Source organism: Bos mutus, chromosome 6 (assembly GCF_027580195.1).
Source record: "Bos mutus isolate GX-2022 chromosome 6, NWIPB_WYAK_1.1, whole genome shotgun sequence".
In the NCBI taxonomy this organism is placed as follows: domain Eukaryota; kingdom Metazoa; phylum Chordata; class Mammalia; order Artiodactyla; family Bovidae; genus Bos; species Bos mutus.
This window is the reverse complement of record NC_091622.1, coordinates 114,323,607-114,344,029: the sequence shown is the minus strand read 5'-3', so window position 1 is coordinate 114,344,029 and position 20,423 is coordinate 114,323,607. Positions and strand designations below refer to the sequence as shown.

The 20,423-nt window shown below is 55.0% G+C and overlaps 1 non-coding gene across 1 annotated transcript; it reads right to left on the bottom strand.

The window, feature by feature from the left end:
• Positions 1–1,662: 1,662 nt before the first annotated feature.
• On the bottom strand, positions 1,663–1,733 carry TRNAC-GCA (transfer RNA cysteine (anticodon GCA)). Its single transcript has one exon. It is a non-coding gene; the product is annotated as a tRNA-Cys (tRNA).
• Positions 1,734–20,423: the final 18,690 nt, after the last annotated feature.

Genomic DNA, 20,423 nt, shown 5'->3' with positions numbered 1-20,423 from the left:
TCCTTGGACAAGGCAGCCCCGCTCGGCAGCCTGACAGGGAAGACAAAGCCCCACCGGCCTCTGTGCTGGGCCTTGGGGCCCAGCTCCAGGCTTAGTTAAACTGTTTTTATCTCCCATAAATCCTCGTAAGCTACTTTAAGGCTCATCAGACCCTTCAATTGCCATTTAAGTGTTTTCTCTGCGCTAACTGCTTCTTGTTAAATAGTTTGACGTTTATGCGTCTAGACTTTGGCTGTTTTGATATTGATTTGGTCCAGAATCGTAATGGAGAAGAGAGGCAGCTCTTGTTTCGCTGTCGTTGGCAGCGGCCATATATCTCGGTTAAGTGGATTACGTTTGTGTTTCTCCATGTTGGAACCCAAAGCAAAATGCACGCAGGGTTTGGGAGGGGTCACAGCCTCCCAAATGGCTCCCCGACTCTTCGGAACAGGGGAGACGGTTCAGCACAGGGACTGGACGTGCAACTCCGGGCGAGGTCTCCTGGCGGGTCCTGGCACGCTGTCGCTGGGGGTCACAGGTGCCAGAGTCTCAAGTGGGATGATGTGGGCATTCCAAGGGAGGGTGACATTACCCCAGCTTGTTTGCAGCTTCCTGGGCTTGCCGAGCCCTGTCCTACCTCCCCACCTTTGTCTACGCTATTCCCTCGGACATGAGCACCTTTCTTTCTTCCGGCTGTAAACTCCTATTCATCCCTCAAGACCCCAAGCAGATGCTCCCTTCTCAGCAGGTCCTCTTCGACTTTCCAATCATGCCTGTGGTCATGTGGCCACCCTTCAGCCTCAGTATTGTTCTTCGAGGTCAGCCAGACCCTCCGTCACTGTGGGTAAGAAGGGGTGTGACCTGCCCAGGCCAGTCAGCAAGTTTGAGGGGCAGCTGGGCTCTCAGGCTCCTGACCTGACCCCTCTCTCACCATGTTCTCTGCACACCTGCCCCGGCTTACCCCAGGTGTGGCTATTCTCATGATCCAAGCGGCTGCTGCAGACACCACCCGGCGAGCTTGTGGCCAGAGAGTGAATCTCCGATCAATACCCAGGAACCACACGGAGCCACCGGCTGGCGGCCAGGGTGAGTTATGCCTGCAGGAGGTAAGGGAAGCCCCTTCCTCTCTCCCTCCTTCCTCTCTCCCCACTCATGCCCTTCATCCTCTGGCATCTCTTTCAAAACAATTTAAAAACACAGAAAAGTGCCAAGGGAAAAAAAAACAAAAACCACCCACGTTCCCAGCTCCCAGAATCCACAAATATTCACCTCTCATCATTTCTATTTAGATTTATGGCCGTAAAGGAAATCAAAGCCACAGATGCATTTTGCCTGTCTCCTGCCCATTCCGCTCCCCTCCTGCCCCTCCTCTAGTGAAGCCATACAGTTCTGGGCCATGGTTTCTCCTGGGGTTCACCTTCTCTTCTACATAGATGGCCATGTGGAAATGACGGATGGCACAAGGCTGCCTGTTTAAAAATGTACGTAGACCATTCCAACTTTGTTTCAACTGTGCTGCAGTATTTCATCATATGAGTATATGCTGCTGCGATGTGCTTAGTCGCTCCGTCATGTCCGACTGTTTGCACCCCTTTGGACGGTAGCCCCTTAGGGCTCCTCTGTACATGGGGTTCTCCAGGCAAGAGTACTGGAGTGGGTTGCCATGCTCTCCTCCAGTGGATCTTCCCCACCCAGGGATCGAACCCGGGTCTTCTGCATTGCAGGCAGATTCTCTACCACTGAGCCACCAGGGAAGCCCCTCATATGAGTATACCTGCATTTTACTCATCCATTCCACATGATGTGCATGTACGCTATTTCCAGTAATTTTTTTTTTTTTTTTGCCATGATCACCAAAGCTGCCCACAGCCAACCGTGTGTGCCTGCCAAGGGCATGTGCACAGCCTCTGAGGGCAGTTCCCGGAAGGAAAGAGGTGGACAGCGACCCTTCTCCCGCCCTTGGGTGCGCCAGCCTGACCGATCCTGAACGTCTGCATGTTCACGAGCTCATTGGACATTCAGGTTTCCTTCCCATTTGTTTACAGCTGTTGTCTGTTTCCACGAGGTTGTCTGCCTCACTGGCTGACAGGAGGGGTGAATACACCCAGGTATCAATCTTCCGTCGTGTGCGTCGACCTCAGCTCTCCTCCGTTGCTTGATGCTTATCTTTGTTTCTGGGTCTTTCATCCTGCAGACCATTTAAACTTTGATGTAATCAAATCGATCACTCTTTCCTTTGTGAGTTATTATCTTTGTCTCCTGACTCAGAATTTTCCCTGAGATTCTGAGCTCATCTTATGCATTTTCTGCTAATAGCTTTGTTTTCCACGTTAAGCTCCTATTTCTGTTTAAATTATTTATTTATTGCCATGCTGGGTCTTTGCTGCTGCACCCAGGCTTCTCCCTGTAGTGGCCTCTCTCGTTGCAGAACTCTGGGGCGTGCGATTTCAGCAGTTGTGGCCCTCGGGCTTAGTTGCCCTGTGGCGTGCGGGATCTTCCGGGACCGGGGACAGAACCCACGTCCCCTGTATTGGCAGGCGGATTCTTAGCCGTTGGATCACCAGGGAAGTCCCACTCTAAGATTTTAGGCTCATCTAGAAGTTTTATGGAAGGCATGGATCTAATTTTTGCTGAAACAACTTTATGTTTGTAGCATAAAGCTTGCTTTCTCATCATAATGGGTTTTTTAAACAATCTGTTGGACTGCACTTGCTAACTCGTCATTAGGTTTTGTGTGTGTGTGTGTGCACATCCGGCCCACGCTCACCTCTTCTTGTACAAACCGTCGGCAGATCTGGTGCCAGGGAGTATCCTCTCCTCAAGCGAGGCGGCGGCGGCCATTTTTCTTCTGAGAGTTTGAATGAGGTAGAAATTGCTCGTTGAAGGTGGGTGAAAACTCACCTTTGAAATAGCCGGAGCTTGCTCGGTTAGCTTCATGGTTGTAGGTGTTCTCGTGGACTCTAGCCTGCCAGTCAGGTCTGACTCTTGGCGACCCCACGGACTGCAGCCGCCAGGCTCCTCTGTCCATGGAATTTTGCAGGCAAGCATCCTGGAGCGGGTTGCCATGTCCTTCTCCAGGGGATCCTCCCAACCCAGGGGTCGAACCCAGGTCTCCTGCACTGCAGGCAGACGCTTTACTGTCTGAGCCACCAGGGAAGCCCAGGGAAGGTTTTCTATTTCTTCTTAAGTAAAATTTGATAACATGGTTTTCTGGGGGGAAAAAAAATCTATTCCTTCTAATTTTTCAAAATATTTGTATAAAGTTGTTTATAACCATTTCTGAGCAATTTACAACACTCTATCTGCTTGTGGCCATGTCTTCTGCTTTCTATGTGATTTACTTTTGCCCTGGGCTTCCCTGGTGGCTCAGATGGTAAAGAATCCGCCTGCAACGTGGGAGACCTGGGTTTAATCCCTGGGTCAGAAAGATCCCCTGGAAAAGGCAAAGGCAACCTACTTCAATATTCTTGCCTGGAAAATCCCATGGACAGAGGAGCCTGGTGGGCTACAACCCATGGGGTTGCAAAGAGTTGGACATGACTGAGAGACTTTCACATTTTCTCTTAAGCAGTCTTGGTAAAGATTTGTTTGTTTAATATTTCAAAGAACCAAATTGTATATTTTGTTGGTATTTATACTACCCTAGGTTTTTTTTTTTAATGTGCGTATTTATTTCCATGGCTGTGCAGGGTCTCAGCTGCAGCATGCGGGGTCTTCATTGCTTCAGGTGGGGCTTTGCTTGCAGCACACAGAATCTCTAGCTGTGCTCGCGGACTCAGGAGTTGCTGCTCAAGGGCTTAGTTGCTCTGAGACATGTGAGACTTTAATTCCCTGACCAGGGATTGAACCCGTGTCCCCTGCATTGCAAGGCAGGTTCTTAACCACTGGACCACCAGGGAAGCCCCTACCTTAGGTTTTTCACTGTTTTATTCTTGCTTGTTGAAGGCAGAGCAGGATGGTGATGGACATCCTGGGTCCTGGAGTGAATCTGGCTGCCGCGTCAGCCGTGTGGCATCAGGCCAGTTACCCACCTTGCAGGGCCTCATCTATCAGGTGAAGAGAACAGCACCCACTCCGTGGGTTGTTGTGGAAAAGCTGACAGGGTAATGCACGTAACGAGCCACAAGCATTCTTTCAGCATCTAAAGCCGACTTGGCCAACCAAGACCAGAAGAGCATTTCCTTGGCCAGTACTGAACACTCAACAAGTCTATGCAGACAGCCTGCTTGAAGGTGAATAATTCAAAACATTTCACATGTCAGAAACCAGGCAACAGAGCCTACCTCAAGTCAACACCACTAAGAGCACCCAGCCGGTGCAGCGAGGCGAGACAAAGAAAGAAAAGAACGAGTTTGGGGAAAGAAGCCAAGTTGTCGTTATTTTCATATGACATGATTGTTCTCTGCCAAAACCCAGATAATCTATAGACAACTTATCTGAATTACCAAGAGACTAGCAAGGTTTCTGAAAACCATATCAGTATATTTTAAAAAGATGTTACTTTAGGAGAAAAAGTTTTAAAATAAAATATGTTACTTTAGGGACTTCCCTGGTTGTCTAGTGGTTAAGACTCCACACTTCCACTGCAGCGGGCAGGAGCTTGATCCCTGGTCAAGGAACAGAGATCCCACGGGCAGTATGGCCAAAAATAAAAAAAGGTAGAGGAGAGAGAGATGCAAGCCCTTCTCCTAAAAAAAAAGTAAATAAAATAAAATATATTACTCTAGGCTAGCAACAAACATAAAATCTAATTTTTAAAATAGTCATAGCAATTATAGAACCCCTAGCAATAAATCTTTAAAACAATGATAGGAAGGAGCTCTGTGGAGAAAGTCATTAAACATTATTGACAGATATTTTAGGAGACCTAATAAATGGAGAAATACATCATATTCAGAGACACAAAGTCTCGTGAATTGCAAGATGTCAGTCCCCCCCAAGCCAACCAGATCTACAGATCCAGTACAATCCCAAACACGTATGTGTGTGTGTGTGTGTGTGCACGTGTGTCTTAATGAGCCAATTCTAAAGTGTTTATGGAACAATAAACAGCCACAAAAGTGAAGACCCTCCAGAATAATACCAAGGAGAAAAGCTTACCCTCCAGATGTTAGAAAATTTCATGAGGTTACAGTTACTCGAATCTTGGTCCCATAATTCCACTCCAAGGCACAGACCTCAGAGAACTGAACACACGTTACGTACAAAATGTTGTACATAAATGATCACAGCAACCTTATTTGTAAGAGCCAAAAAGTGGACCCAGTCCCAAAGCTCTCCCACGATGAATGAATGAACGATGGATGAGCGACGTGGTTGGTCCGTATGGTGGAGTATTTGACCATCAAAAGGAGAAACACTGACTCAGGCCACAACTGGGCCGAACCTTGAAAACGTGTTGCTCAGCGAGAGAGGCCAGTCACAAAAGGCCGCGCGGACTGTAAGGCTTCATTTATATGGCATGTGTTGAAGAGGCAAACCCCGAGAGACAGGAAGTGGACTGGGGAGGCTGAGGGTGGAACAGGGAAGGCTGGGAGTGACTGCCAGTGGGGGTGGGGTTTCTTTGGGGGGGGGTGGTTAAGGTGTCCTAAAATTGACTGCGATCATGGGTAGATTGTTGTTGTCGTTCAGACGCTAAGCTGTGTCCAGCTCTTTGATACCCCGTGCACTATAGCACACCAGGCTCCTCTGTCCTCCACTGTCTCCTGGAGTTTGCTCAAACTCATGTCCATTGAGTCGGAGATGCCATCCAGCCATCTCATCCTCTGTCACCCGCTTCTCCTTCCACCTTCAATCTTTCCCAGCATTGGGGTCTTTTCCAGTGAGTTGGCTCTTTGCATCAGGTGGCCAAAGTATTGGAGTTTCAGCTTCAGCATCAGTCCTTCCAGTGAATATTTAGGCCTGATTTCCTTTAGGATGGACTGGTTGGATCTCCTTGCCGTCCAGGGGACTCTTGAGAGTCTTCTCCAACACCACAGTTCAAAAGCATCAGTTCTTCGGTGCTCAGCCTTCTTTATGGTTCAATCCTCATATCCATGCATGACTACTGGAAAAACCATAGCCTTGACTAGATGGACCTTTGTTGGCAAAGTAATGTCTCTGCTTTTTAATATGCTGTCTAGGCTTGTCATAGCTTTTCTTCCAAGGAGCCAGCATCTTTCAATTTCATGGCTTCAGTCACCATCCGCAGCGATCTGGGAGCCCAAGGAAAAAAAAATCTTTCACTGCTTCCACTTTTTCCTCTTCTATTTGCCATGAAGTGATGGGACTGGATGCCATGATCTTCATTTTTTTGAATGTTGAGTTTTAAGCCAGCCTTTTCACTCTCTTCTTTCATCCTCATCAAGCACTTCTTTAGTTCCTTTTTGCTTTCTGCCATAAAGGTAGCATCATCTGCCTATCTTAAGGTTCTTGATATTTCTCCTGGCAATCTTAATTCCAGCCTGTGCTTCATCCAGCCTGGCATTTCGCATGACGTACTCTGTCTAGAATTTAAATAAGCAAGGTGACAATAAGCAGCCTTGATGTACTCCTTTCCCGCTTTTGAACCAGTCCATCGTTCCATGTCCATTTCTACGTTGCTTCTTAACCCGCATCCAGGTTTCCCAGGAGGCAGTTTAGGTGGTCTGGTATTCCCATTTCTTGAATAATTTTCCACAGTTTGTTGTGATTCATGCAGTCAAAGGCTTTAGCCTAGTCAATGAAGCAGAGGTAGATGTTTTTCTGGGATTCTCTTGCTTTCTCCATGATCCAACGGATGCTGGAGATTTGATGTCTAGTTCCTCTGATTACTCTGTGAATATCCTAAAAACCACTGGATTGCGCACATTTTTGTAGATGAATTTTATGATGCGTGAGTTTGAGCTGTACTTTTTGGGAAAGGGCTGCACCCAGTGCAGACCTAGGAAAATGGGCTGGAGCGGGCTCAGGAGGGCAGAACTGTGCTGGCTTGTCCCCAGGCCCAGGCAGAGCAGTGTCTGAGGCACGCAGACGCGTGGTGAAGGTTGTTGACTGACTGTGCGTGTCTGGTGCGTGAACAGGTGATTGAGCAAGGCCCAAGCAGTTCAGCGTCTGCCCGGGTCAGCAGCTGGTGGGTGGTGGAAGGGCTGGGAGCTGAGTTCTGGCCATCCTGCCCTTCCCAGTCCGCCCCTCCTGACCCGTGGGAGGAGGGGAGGGCAGCGTGGGAGCTGGGGGTGCAGGGAAAGTCAGGAAGCAGGCTGCCGGCCCTGGGGCTGGAAAGGTGGTGAGCTGGATCCGGGGTTTCCTGAACTCCCCCCCTCTGTGCCAAGCTTGTCTGGGGCAGGTGGCGCTGGCTGGGAGGTGCCAGTCAGTGCCTGGGAGGGACCCCGGGGGCAACGAGGATGGGGAGGGTACCAGCGGTCAGCACGATGACCCCAGCAGTGCCCGAGCAGGGCCAGACTTCAGGCTCGGGTCCGGGGGGACACTGGGAACTAGAAGCATGAATGCCGCCACGTGGAATGACCTGAGGGAGCACATGGCTGAACGTTTCCCGAGACGGCTGTGGGCCAGGCAGGGTGACCTCCCACCTGCGCTGTTGGAGGCAAACCAGGGCCCGGGGTTTACTGAACCCCCGACTCTGCGTCCCCCGCCAGACACCAGAACACATGCATTCAGGGCTCAGTGGCTTCAGGAACAGGAATTCTGACTCTGCATCTCCACTAAGATGGTATTGGTAAGGTGAGAGTCTGGAGACCCGTGCTATTATAAAATGCTGTCATGAAACCATTCTTCCCTCACTCCCAACCCACCAGGAGCCCCCTCAGCCAGGTCCCCTGATTTAGAAAACCTCAAGGCTGGAGAAGGAAATGGTAACCCTCTCCAGTGTTCTTGCCTGGGAAGCGTCCAGGGACGGAGGAGCCTGGCAGGCTGCAGTCCATGGGGTTCCAGGACTGAGCACGCGTGCGTGAAGGTGGAGGGACATGAGTTGGTAGCAATAAACTGGTAGAACTAAATAAAAGAAAAAAACCTCAGGGTAAAGGTCCAGGGTGGTCTCTGGTTTCCTCTGCGGCGGGTGGGAGGGAGGGGCATTCAGGAAGGCCCGCGGACGCGGGCAGGCGGTTGAGGTCTGTGAAGCACTTACCCTCCCCTGAAGACTGGCTATTTCTGGCAGGTGCCAGGAAAGGCGTGGGGAGCCCTGCAGCATGGTGGGCAGAGAGATCCCCTGGGGCAGCCGGCCTGGCCCTGCGGCTGGCCCTTGGGGGGCCCCGGGTGGATCTTGCGGTCCCTGTGTCTGGCTTTCCCTCCGTGTTGGGTTCATCCCACCCTGACCCCTGCCCAGGGCTTCCTCCGCCTGCCAGGCTCTGTCTGGGGTGTGAGCAGAGTGTGTTCATGAGCCATTGCCTGGCCAGGCTGGCTTGCTGAGATCCTGCCATGATTCCTGCATGCGTGTGCAGGGGGCTCGGGGTGTGGCTGAGGTTGGGTTTGGCCCTGGAATGTCTAATCAAGTCAGGGGTGGCACCTGCCGAGCTCACCCTAGCCAACGCACCAGGACACCCCAGTTGGAGGAGTAGCTGCGGGGCGGCTCTCCTGGCCTCTGCAGGTGGGATTCCTCGCCACATTAGAACCACCCTCGGGACAGCTTCCCTGGTGGCCCCAATGGTAAAGAATCCGCCTGCAGTGCAGGAGACCTGGGTTTGACCCCTGGGTCGGGAAGATCCCTGGAGGAGGGCACAGCAACCCACTCCAGTATTCTTACCTGGAGAATCCCATGGACAGAGGAGCCTGGTGGGCTACAGTCCACGGGTCGCAGAGTCAGACACGACTGAAGCGATGGAGCAGACAGCGCTCACGGAACAGCTCTCGGGACTCTCTGGACGAGCCTCCTTGTGTCGGGGCTGGAACCAGGTCTGGTTCTGAGTGGTGCCAGCCTCGGGCCAGCCTTGGGCCCCGTGGGTCTGCACAGCCCCTGCCAGCCGGCTCCTCCCACCCCCACCTCCCTCGGATCCTGGGCCCCCGATTCCTGCATCAGACCTCCCCCCACCCCACAGAGAACCCTCTGTTTCCCAGGGCTGAGTTGACACGGAGGACTGTGGTCTATGCTGGTCATTGGATCATCAATAAATCTTCCCTGAGCCCCCATAAGTCTCTCCTTCAGAAATATTTATCACCACGAGCAGGTCCACTCAGGGGTCTCCCTTTGGAGGGATGCCTTCCTCTGATCAGTCACTTCAGCCAGGGTTCATTCAGCAGTCAGACAGCTCATCAAGCAGAAGGTCCATCCCAGGCAGGCAAGAAAACCCAAAATCAGCAGCTTCCTCTGCCTTCTCCTGTGTGTGGGTGTGTGTGGAGAGGCTGCTTTTTGCTTGCAGAGCTGACCACAGCACCACGAAACGTGCTCTGTATGACGCGTGCTTGCAGTGAGGAAAGAGCTGTCGACTTCACACCAAGAGCCTAGCCAGAGGTGGTGACGCTTCCGTGGGGCTTTGGAGGATGTGTAGGAGTTCACTGGAGGAAGCATATCCTAAGAACAAGAATGGCAGGGAAGCACACTGCCTCTTGTGTTAATTCTCTCCTATAACAAACAAGCTGCTGTAACAAACCACCACAAGCTTGGTGGCTCACATTTCTTATGACAGTTCTGGGGGTGAGAAGTCTTCCCGGCCTAAAATCTAAGTGTCAGCAGGGCTGGTTCCCTCTAGAGACTCCAGGGGCAGAAGTGGCCCTTGTCTCTTCCAGCCTCTAGAGGCTGCTGACCTGCCCCGGCTCCTGGTCACATCCCTGCAATCTCTGCTTCCACCGTCAGGTATCCTACCTGTGCATGATAATCAGGCCTCCTTCTTGCTGCTGTTTTTCAGTCACTCATCATGTCTGACTCTTTGGGAACCCACGAACGTGTCCTTCAGTATCTCCCGGAGCTTGCTCAAACTCACGTCCCCTGAGTCGGTGATGCCACCCAACCATCTCATCCTCTGTGTCCCCTTCTCCTCCCACCTTCAATCTTTCACACCATCAGGATTTTTACTAATGAATCGACTCTTCCCACGTGGTGGCCAAAGTATTGGAATTTCAGCTTCCAGTGACTATTCAGGGTTGATTTCCTTTAGGAACGACTGGTTTGATCTTCTTGCTGTTCAAGTGACTCTCAAGAGTCTTCTCTGGCCCCTCTTATAAGGACCCCTGTGACTGTTAGATTTAGGATTCACTCGGATAACTTAGGACAGGGGTCCCCAACACCCGGGCCCCAGACTGCTACCCATCCGTGGCCTGCTAGGAACCAGGCCGCAGAGCAGGAGGCGAGCACTGGGCCACGGAGCAAAGCTCCATCTGTAGTCACAGCCCCTACCCATCACTAGTGTACTGCCTGAGCTCTGCTTCCTGTTTGATCAGCAGCGGCATTAGACTCTCATAGGAGCTCGAACCCTGCTGGGAGCTGCACATGCGAGGGGCCTAGGTTGCACGCTCCCTTGAGAATCCAACGTCTGCTGGTCTGATTCTGCATGACAGTGAGCTGTATGGTTCATTATATATCACAAGATGATAATAACAAAGCGTGCAGTAAAGGCAATGCGCTCGAATCACCCCGAACCATCTCCCCTCCCAGCCAGTTATGGAAAAATCGTCTCCCACAAAACTGGTTCCTGGCGCAAGAAAGGCTGGAGACCACTGCGCCAGGATCATCTCCAAATCTCAAGGTCCTCGACTCCACCTGGGAAGCCCCCTTCTCCACCGGGGTAACTCAGGTTTCAGGCACTGGGACCCGGCGTCTTTGATGGTCCTTATTCACCCCCCACGCCAGTTCAGGGGAAAGGGTGGGAGGGGCTGGGGTGGGAGAGAAGCCTGGCCAGGATGGGGCTTGGTCCAGGCTAAGCCTGCCCGAGGCTGGTGCTTCTACACAGCAGGGTCACAGCAGCTGCCTCCCCTCCGAGCTGGCGGGGAGGGGGGCAGTTCTTGCTTTACCAAAGCCCCCCAAGGTGATGAGCATCCTGGGACTCTTACCTCTTGTGGCGTCCAGAGTCTAGGGCTGGGGATCCTTGCTCTGCTTGGGCCGGTGGCCCCAGACCCAGCAAGAAGCCAAGTCAACTTCCAGATACAGAGGAGTCTCACCTACTGCTGCCAGGGCTTCCAACCTGCAAGATGAGCAGAGGAGGCTTGTCCTGCAAAAGGGGGACCATCCTACAGGGGCCTCTGCTCCCCTGCCGCCCGGGAGCTGGTGCCAGGGATGAGTCCACCTCTCTGCCCCACACTGCCGGCAGGTCCGCCCCAGGCAGCTCTGCCCCTGTGACGTGTATGTTACTCCCAATCAGGACGATGATCCCAAGGGGGAGGAAAGGTCCCCTGGTGCTCACTCTGCACCACTTCCGGCTTGTGTGCATAAGGTCAGAAACACAGAGAGGCCGAGCCCCTCTCCTGAGGTCACACAGGACTAACTCTTCTATTTGCCACGGTGAGGATAATGAGCTCCCAGACGGGGGCTCATCTTTCCACTCCAGATTTTTGGGAGCCACTTGTTAAATTGCCGCAATGGCCGTGTTGAGAGCGTTTACTCCATGAAAATCTACAAGTACTGCCTATCAGAGTTGGCTTGTTTCGATTTTCCTTTCTGGGGGGCAGGCAGGTTGTTAGGCGTCCCCATCACACCAGTGCACACACGCAGACCAGCCAGCCTGGCTCCCAGGGCCAGGCGCCCTCTTGGGGGCTGGCTTTGCACGTTGAGAATCATTCGTCCTCAGATCAGCACTTCCCAGCGTGTACCCGCATCACCCAGCCCGCTGCACAGAGCGGTAAGTGACTCTGCGGGCAGTGGACACAGCGGAGCCCAGAGCTGTGCCTGGCGGTCAGACTGCGCAGGGTGCGCTCTCAGCCACCACCCACCAGCTCTTCAAGGCAGCCTGCGGACCCCTGAGACAGCGGAGACCACAACTGCTCGCTCCAGGGGGGTCTAGCCCACGTCCCGGCCAGCATGGTCTCAGCTCACGTCACTTGAGGTCCAAAGGCAGAGAGGACAGAAGTGAGAGGGCAGGAGGTCTGGCCTGCCTGCAGACGTCCCTCGGCAGACAGCCAGCAAGTGGGGTGGTTCTGGAAGGCTGGCTCAGGGGCCTGGCTCCCCAGCCCTGAGTCAGTCCTCCAGGGCTGCAGAGAGCATCAGTTCAGATCAGTCTCTTAACTGTGTCCGATTCTCTGAGACCCCATGGACTGCAGCACGCCAGGCCTCCCTGTCCATCACCAACTCCCGGAGCTTGCTCAGACTCATGTCCAGCGAGCCGGTGATACCATCCAACCATCTCATCCTCTGTCGTCCCCTTCTTCTCCCCCCCTCAATCTTTTCCAGCATCAGCATCTTTCCCAGAGAGCGTGGTGGGACGCAAAGCCCAGGTCCCATCTCTTCCCCAGTGCATGACTGGTGGAAAGTGAACTCAGCTCCCTGGCCTTGCCCTCCCTGTCTGCGGGAGCCATATTATCCACCTGAAGGTCAAGTGGAGCCCTGATGCTGCGTGTCTGGCTCCCAGGAAATGCTGCTCGGCTCTGGATGGGGCTGAGACCTCCGGGCTGAGCCGAAGCTTTGGAGTCTACTGCCCCATGGGTCGTGGGAACCTCAGGTCTCCTTGCAGACCAGCATTCTCCCCGCCTGCTGCCCCGGAAAGAATTAGGTGCCTCCATCTTCTCCAGGAGGCTGGGTTTTATTTGTCTCCTCTCACCAAGAGCTGCCCTTTCAGGTTTTCATCCTGCTGGTCCAGACGTGCAGAGGAAGCCTGCTTTCTATTCTGGCAGTGCAGGAGCGAGCTGGAGGCTGAGGAGCGTTCTGGTCAGTGGTCAGGAGGTGTTTGTGCTCGGCCGCTCACAGCCTGGTGGGCAGATGGCTTTGATGTGTGGGGCAGGGCCAGGCAGGACAGAGCATCAAGGTGGGGAAAGCTGTGAGTCAGGCTTCCTGGCCTTGACCGTCCACCTCCCTGGGCCTGGCCCCTCTCCTTCCTGCTCCCGACACCAATAGCACTTGGCCAAGGTCTCAGCCTTTTCATACTGTTCATGGGGTTCTCAAGGCAAGAATGCTGAAGTGGTTTGCCATTCCTTTCTCCTGATGCTGGGAAAGATTGAAGCAGGAGGAGAAGGGGACGACAGAGGAGGAGATGGTTGGATGGCATCACCAACTTGATGGACACGAGTTTGAGCAAGCTCCAGGAGTTGGTGATGGACAGGGAAGCCTGGCGTGCTGCAGTCCATGGGGTCGAAAAGAGTCAGACACAACTGAGCGACTGAACTGAACGGAAGGTCTCAGCACTTCCCGGGCACTGAGGTCTGGACTCCAGGCTCTGTCCGCCCCCTTTAACTCTCTCCATCCCCTGAGAGTGGGTCAAGGAGTGATGGCTGGATGGCTCAGCTGCTGGGCACCCCTGCCAGTATCCAAACCCCAGAGCCAGGCCCCAGCCTCTCCCTGTGAGGGAGGGCTAGAGGAGCCGCGACTGTGGTTGAGAGTCACGTGATGACTGAGTCCCTGAGGCCGAGCACCCGTGTGTCTGTGCTCCCCATGGCTGGGGTGGTGATGCAGCCAGCCTCTATTTCCTGCAGCTTCCTGGGGGTCGTGTGCAGAAGGGGGCCCTGCTAGGTGAGAGTGAGCTGGTTTCCTTATGCAGGACTTCTCGTGAAGTCCTTGCACATGATACCGTGCACCAGGGATCTGCAGGTTAAGCCCAGATTTACTGGACTGAGGGTCCCCCTCCCCAGGCCTGGGCTCCAGCTGACACAGTAGGGCCTGCACTCCACACCTGCACTCCACACCTCAGCAACTCCTCCACTTGCCCCTCGAGGAGCTCTGATTGTGCCTCTAAGATCCACTCTGGGCCTCTTCCTCTGGGAAGCCCTCCCGGAATAGCCCACCCGCCTCAGACACACCGAGGGGGTGCACACTGGACACAGAGGGGACAGGGCGGGGCAGAGGGGAGCAGAAAGCGCACAGCACGGAAGGGCCACCGAGGGAACCAGGAGGGGCCACGGTCAGGGCGTAGCTCATGGGCTTTTTCTTGGCAGGAGACCTGGACGCACATTTCTTTGGGAGGATGCTGGAATGAGTATATGATTTAAAAGCCTTTCTGGGACTTCCTGGTGACCCAGTGGTTGGAACTCCGTGCTTCCACTGCAGGGACTATGGATTTGATCCCAGGGAAGGAAACTAAGATCCCACATGCCACACAGCATGGCCAATAAATAAATTAGACTTAAAAAAGAAAAGCCTTCCTTTGTCTTGCCCATTTCCATTCCAAGTTAGCCCACGTCTCTCGGTCCAGCAGGCAGACCTGGGTGCTGACTTTTGTCTGTGGGGTATTTCAAGGCGGTTTTGAGCAAGACTAAAGATGGTTATCGGAGAAGGCAATGGCAACCCGCTCCAGTACTCTTGCCTGGAAAATCCCATGGACAGAGGAGCCTGGTAGGCTGCAGTCCATGGGGTCACTGAGGGTCGGACACGACTGAGCGGCTTCACTTTCACTTTTCACTTTCATGCATTGGAGAGGGAAATGGCAACCCACTCCAGTGTTCTTGCCTGGAGAATCCCAGGGATAGGGAGCCTGGTGGGCTGCTGTCTATGGGGTCACACAGAGTCAGACACGACTGAAGCGACTTAGCAGCAGCAGCAGCAGCAGCAGCAGCAGCAGATGGTTATAAGCAGCTGCTGTTATACTAGTTATCCCCAAGGCTAAGACGCAAAGGTGAGGAACCAGGCTAATTTAAATTTTTATACAAATTGCAGGTTAAAAGGAGAGAATTCCGACAGGGGCCGCGATCACCTGGAGAAGGGGCTCCCATTCCGCCCCATCTGTGTTCATGGGCGAGCAAGCAGCGACCCCCTCCCAGGGTAAGTGGCTTGCCCAAGACCTCAGCTATGACACCCCGAGTCCCACCCACGAGGCTCTGACCCCACATGGGAAACGGCCCCCTCAAAGGGGGAGCAGGAAGAACGCAGGGTTGTCACAGGGTACCACCATTCCCTAGAATTCTCTGTGAGGTAGCGAGCTCCCCGTCACGGGCTGGGGTTGGGGGCATCCTTCGGGACTTGGCCCCCCAGGACCCCACCTCCCGGCCCCTCCCCCTCCTCCTGGCCCCTGCCCTCCTCGTGGCCCCTCCCACTCCTCCTGGCCCCTCCCCTCCTCCTGGCCGCTCCCCTGGCCCCTCCCCCTCTCCCTGCCCCTGCCCTCTCCTGCCCCACTTCCTGGCCCCTCCCCCTTCTCCTGGCCCCTGCCCTCCTCCTGGCCCCTCCCCCTCCCCTGGCCTCTCCCCCTCCCCTGCCCTACCTCCTGGCCCCTCCCCTTCCGCGAAAAGTCTGGAACTGGAGCCGGAGGGGTGAGGGGCTGTGGGCCCCCCCGGGGGGCCAGGCGAGGAGGTGACACTGATGTGCTCGGGCAGCCGAGAGTCGGCCTCCCGGAGTAATGAGTCCACTCCGGCCGCCCTGCCTCCAGCCGCAGCCTGGGAGCCGCCAGCCCGTGGTCAGCCTGTCTGGCTGCACACGTTTGACCCCGGTCCCCCCACAATCTTTTCTCACACCTAAAGAGCAGACCTCTGACCTGGGCCGGCAGAACTTGATCAGCGCCTCCAGGGTCTGTTTATCTTACGTATTAATTCTGGCAACGTGGGCTCGGCCCGGAGACAGCCTGACCCCTAATTCTGGGGGCAGCAAGGGGCGGGGGTGGGGGAGATGGCAGGCCCTGCTCTTTGACCATCACTCAACCCAGGAGCCTCTCTGGTCAAACCGGATGGGTCGGAACCAGCAGTTCTTTTCCTTCTTTCTACGGTTCACCACGAGTCCGAGGGATGCGGCTCTGGGCCAGCGGGTGCTGGCGGCTTGTGGGAGAAATTCTGCACGAAAGTGTCGAGGACTGAAGCCTCCAAAACCCAACCGCTCTGTCTCGCACATTCCATTCTTGACTTGAGCAGGATCAGATGGAGTGTTGGAATCCAGGTCAGGTCTGAGTCCCCTCCAGGATGACTTTTCCGAACTCTTTAGAGTCAGAAGCATTTGGATCAGAGAGAACGGGGAAGCCTCTCCCCTGGGTCGTGGGGGCTGGGGCCTCGTGCAGAAACACCGGTGGGACGGAACCTCCTCCAGTTCTCCCACCTGCCGTGAGGCTTGGCGCAGGAGACACGTCACCTGTCAGGTAAGACTGGCGATCTCTGCCAGGTAGGATGGTTGCAGCAAGGGTTAGAACGGCAGGTGGACGTGAACAGCACATGGACCACAGCGTCCCTCCCATCCACACGCCGTCCTGATAGCTCACAGCTTATCCCCAATGCCGGGCACATCAGAGGTCCTCGGTAAACATTTGCCTGATGCAGTCATTAATTACCTACTTTAGCCAGTTTCTTTAGCCAGTTTCTCTCAGACCCTGCTAGGAGGATGCTCTATCTCTCCCCTGAATAATTGACATTTTAAATCTTGCGGACACGGAACCGGGCGATGATCCTATTCCCGTCTTTAGTTCCAAGTCCAGGTTTGAATTTCCAACACCCCTCAGGTGCACACGGGGGCTTCTGGCAGCATTTTGTGTGGTATCCTTACCTCTTGCTTCTTATTCTTCGGTTCATATTTTCCCTTTGTCCAGATTCCCTCATTGACCAGTTCCACCCTGCTTTATGATAGCGTTTCTATCAACGACCCCAGACATCTGGGGAGAGGTAACAGAAATCCTTTTTATACGCATGGATACATCTTCAGTGGGCAGTTAGGTCTCCGTCATCAACTTGGATAAAGGGAAATAAACACGCAGCGGAGCGTCAGGTTCCTTCTCGGGCCCACGCTGGGCGGTCATGTTCCTGGGTGCCCAGCATGCTGACAACAGACCGTAGCTGCTCGGTTTTGAGGGTCTGCTGTGCGTCATGCTCTGGGTGACTCACCTCATGAGTGGACACTACGCCCGTTTGATGGGTCAGGAGCCTGAAGCCCAGAGATCTTGAGCACCTTCTCCAGGTTACCCCAAAAGGGAGCGGAGGGGTCGGGATCTGAACCAGAATCTCTCTCCTATGCCTGAATTCTCCTCCAGTGTCATCAATGTCTCTGAGGAAGACTGAAACCAGGGTGAGTCCCTAGCTTTGCAGGGGACAGACTGACCCACCATCCTGCTCACAGCTCCCACTCAGAAACAAGCTATTTTCCACATGAACTCAAGATAAACTAGTCATTCCTCCTGATGTGAACTAGAGTACACATCTACCATAGAGGAAGGCTGAGCACCGAAGAATTGATGCTTTTGAACTGTGGTGTTGGAGAAGACGCTTGAGAGTCCCTTGGACTGCAAGAAGATCCAACCAGTCCATCCTAAAGGAAATCAGTCCTGAATATTCATTGGAAGGACTGATGCTGAAGCTCCAGTACTTTGGCCACCTGATTTCAAAGAGCTTACTCATTGGCAAAGACCCTGATGCTGGGAAAGATTGAAGGCAGAGGAGAAGGGACGACAGAGGATGAAATGGTTGGATGGCATCACCAACTCGATGGACATGAGTTTGAGCAAACTGTGGGAGTTGGTGATGGACAGGGAAGCCTGGCGTGCTGTAGTCCACAGAGTTGCAAAGAATCACACTACTTAGCAACTGAACAACTGCCATAGAAAACTGGGAAAGTACTGGGAGCAGAGATGCACATGGTGAGCCTCACGCTTCCAAGCGGTGCTGAGAGAAGTGCCGGGGCCACACCGCCGTGGGCCTTCTGACTCCGTTCTGTGCGTTTCACGTGGCCCCTTCGTGCTCTGCTGTCTTCCTGCAGAACAAGTGAAGAAGCTCTGCCTCGCATTTCTTCATGTGTTCCTTCTGGAAAACAGAGGAGCCCGCGTTTGATGGGCTCAGTGGCCAGCACGGAGGTGGGGCTGGATCAGAACCACAAAGAGCCTGCCCCACGCCCACCCCTCCCAGAAGGAGGAATGCGCTGCACTGACCCACTCCCTGCCGTTCGCTGTCCTTGTCCTCTCTTGTCGACCGTGGCCTCTGGAGGTTTCCAAACCATTTCTGTTCTTTGAGAGCAGTGCCTGGTCCTGCCCCACGGCAGCGTCCTCTGTATCACCTCCCGCAATGGTGTCTGTCTGCCTGGAGCCCAGAGCCCAGGTCAGGCCAGTGTGTGTGAATGCTCCTGCTGCTCTGGGGCCTTGTCTGTGTCCTCAGCGTGCGCACACACACACACACACACACACACGTGCTTGGCTGGGCTCAGGCCCGGACCAAGGATGCAGCAGCTCAGGAGAGCCTCCCCCCAGCGGGTGCGGGCCCCACGGCTCACACCACCTGCTGCCCCCCAGAGGGCTTACCTGGCGTGGCCTGCCACCGCCTGCCCAGCCAGAGCCCGCCCGTCCCATCCTCTAATGAGACAGCCTCCCCTCAGTGACGGCCTTTGTCTGCGTACAGATCAATTTGTCTCCACTGAGGGGAGAGAATTGCAAAGCAAACCAATTATGCACATTCCACTGCGCTCGGGGCACGCAGACTGAAGGGTCGGAGGGATTTGCTTCCTCCCATCTCAGCGGGATGACTGCTGACCACTGACCGCCCCGGGGAGAAACGTGATGCTCCAGATCCTGGGGAAGAGCTGCCCAACTCTTCTTCCCTCGGATGGTCAGGTGGCCCCACTCGCAGATGCCAACAGAGGACCAGCCGTGCCTCAGAAAGTCTCTGCATCATTTCCTGGGGTGGCCCTAACAGAGCGCCGCAAACTGGACAGCAGAGAGGTCAAACCAGTCCATCCTAAAGGAGATCAACCCTGAATGTTCATTGGAAGGACTGGTGCTGACGCTGAAGCTCCAATGCTTTGGCCACTGATGCTAAGAGCCAGTTCATTGGAAAAGACCCTGATGCTGGGCAAGACTGAAGGCAGGAGGAGAAGGGGACGACAGAAGATGAGACGGCTGGATGGTATCACGGGCTCGTTGGACATGAGTTTGAGCAAGCTCCGAGAGATGCTGACGGACAGGGAGGTCTGACATGCTGAGATCCATGGGGTCTCAAAGAGTCGGACACGACTGAGCGACTGAACAATGAACAAAGCCGACAGAAGCTCCTCTCCCTCAGGCTGGAAGCCAGGAGCCTGAGACCTGGGCGAAGGCAGGCTGGACCACCTCAGAAGCTGTCAGGAGAGGTCCTCTGAGGCTCCTCCAGCTCTGGGCCCCCAGGGTCCCTCGGTTCATGGCTGCCTCCCTCCCTCTCTGCCTCTTTCATCACGTGGCCTCTCCCCGTGCGTCTGTGTCTCTCTTCTTAGAAGGACACCAGTCACTGGACTAGGGCCCAGCCAGTCCTGCACGACCCCACCTTAACCTGACTACGCCTGCAAGGACCCTTTTTCCAGATAAGTACCTGGGCTCGGATGTCCGATAACTTCCGTGGGCGAACACTCCCACCACCCACGAAAGCCAGCACCCTGCCCCCGTGGACCCTCCATGGAGGGAGGCCAGGTGAACACTGGGGCCTCTCAGACATCACCTCCGCTGGGCTCTCCAGGAGGGCCGTGTGACCAGGGGCACAGCCAGGCAGGGCACCCGGGGCCACAGGGAGACCTGCACAGCTGACTCCGAGCCCTCGGGCGCCTCCAGGTACCTGACATTGCCCTGCAGTCCCGCTGCCACCGCTGCACAAGGCAGGGGCCCCTCGGGGCCCGGTAGCTGCCCGCAGCACTCAGCTGGGAGCCTGACGCGTGGGGGCTGCTGACAGCAGAGGTCGACACCAGAAGACGCGTTGGACACTGGGCCAACTGGAGCTCAGCTGGACACTGCGACTGGAGCCCAGGCCTGTTTCCCCCCACACACAGCCTGAGGGATGGGAAGGACCAGGTCTGAGGCCTCCCGACATCGCCGGCTCGGGGGGCCCCAGGCCTGGGCGGGAGCTCAACCCACGCCCTCACCCCCGCGCTGGGACTCCGGCTGATGAGGGCTCAGGCTGCCTGGTGGCCAGCTCTGCCCAGGTCCTAGTGAAAAAGACGTGCGCCCGACACTTGTGCACGCAGAGGCCATGAGGCCATAGGGGTTGGGGTGAGGGGTGGGGCTGTCCATGCTTTTCTCCATTTCGTCCCGGAACAGCCCATAAGGTCAGTGTTATCATCATCCTATTTTCTGGATGAGTAGGCGGAGGTGGAGAGTCCCTTGAGTCACTTGGCCCGGGGTGCTCGTCAGGGAGGCCATGGAGCTGGCCCGACCCTGGCATCAGAGTCCAACTGGAAGGCTGCAGACGCGAGACTCAGCAGCCTTTTCCACTGGTCGCGGAGTCTCTCCGTCAGTGGGAAGCTGGGAGCCCTGCGGGCCGCTCCACTCCAACACTGCACCGTGGCCTCAGCCGTGTCCCCGGAGACCCCCCTCCAGGCATGCTCATCCTCGGAACCTCTCACGGAGCCTCCTTCTGGGGCTGGAGGCAGCTGACAAGAGGCCTCCCTCTGCTGCAGATGCCCAGCACAGAATCAGGCAGGAAGACACCTCTGCCCCCAGCCCCGCTCGGAATGCACATTATCAGATAGGTAATCAGCGGGG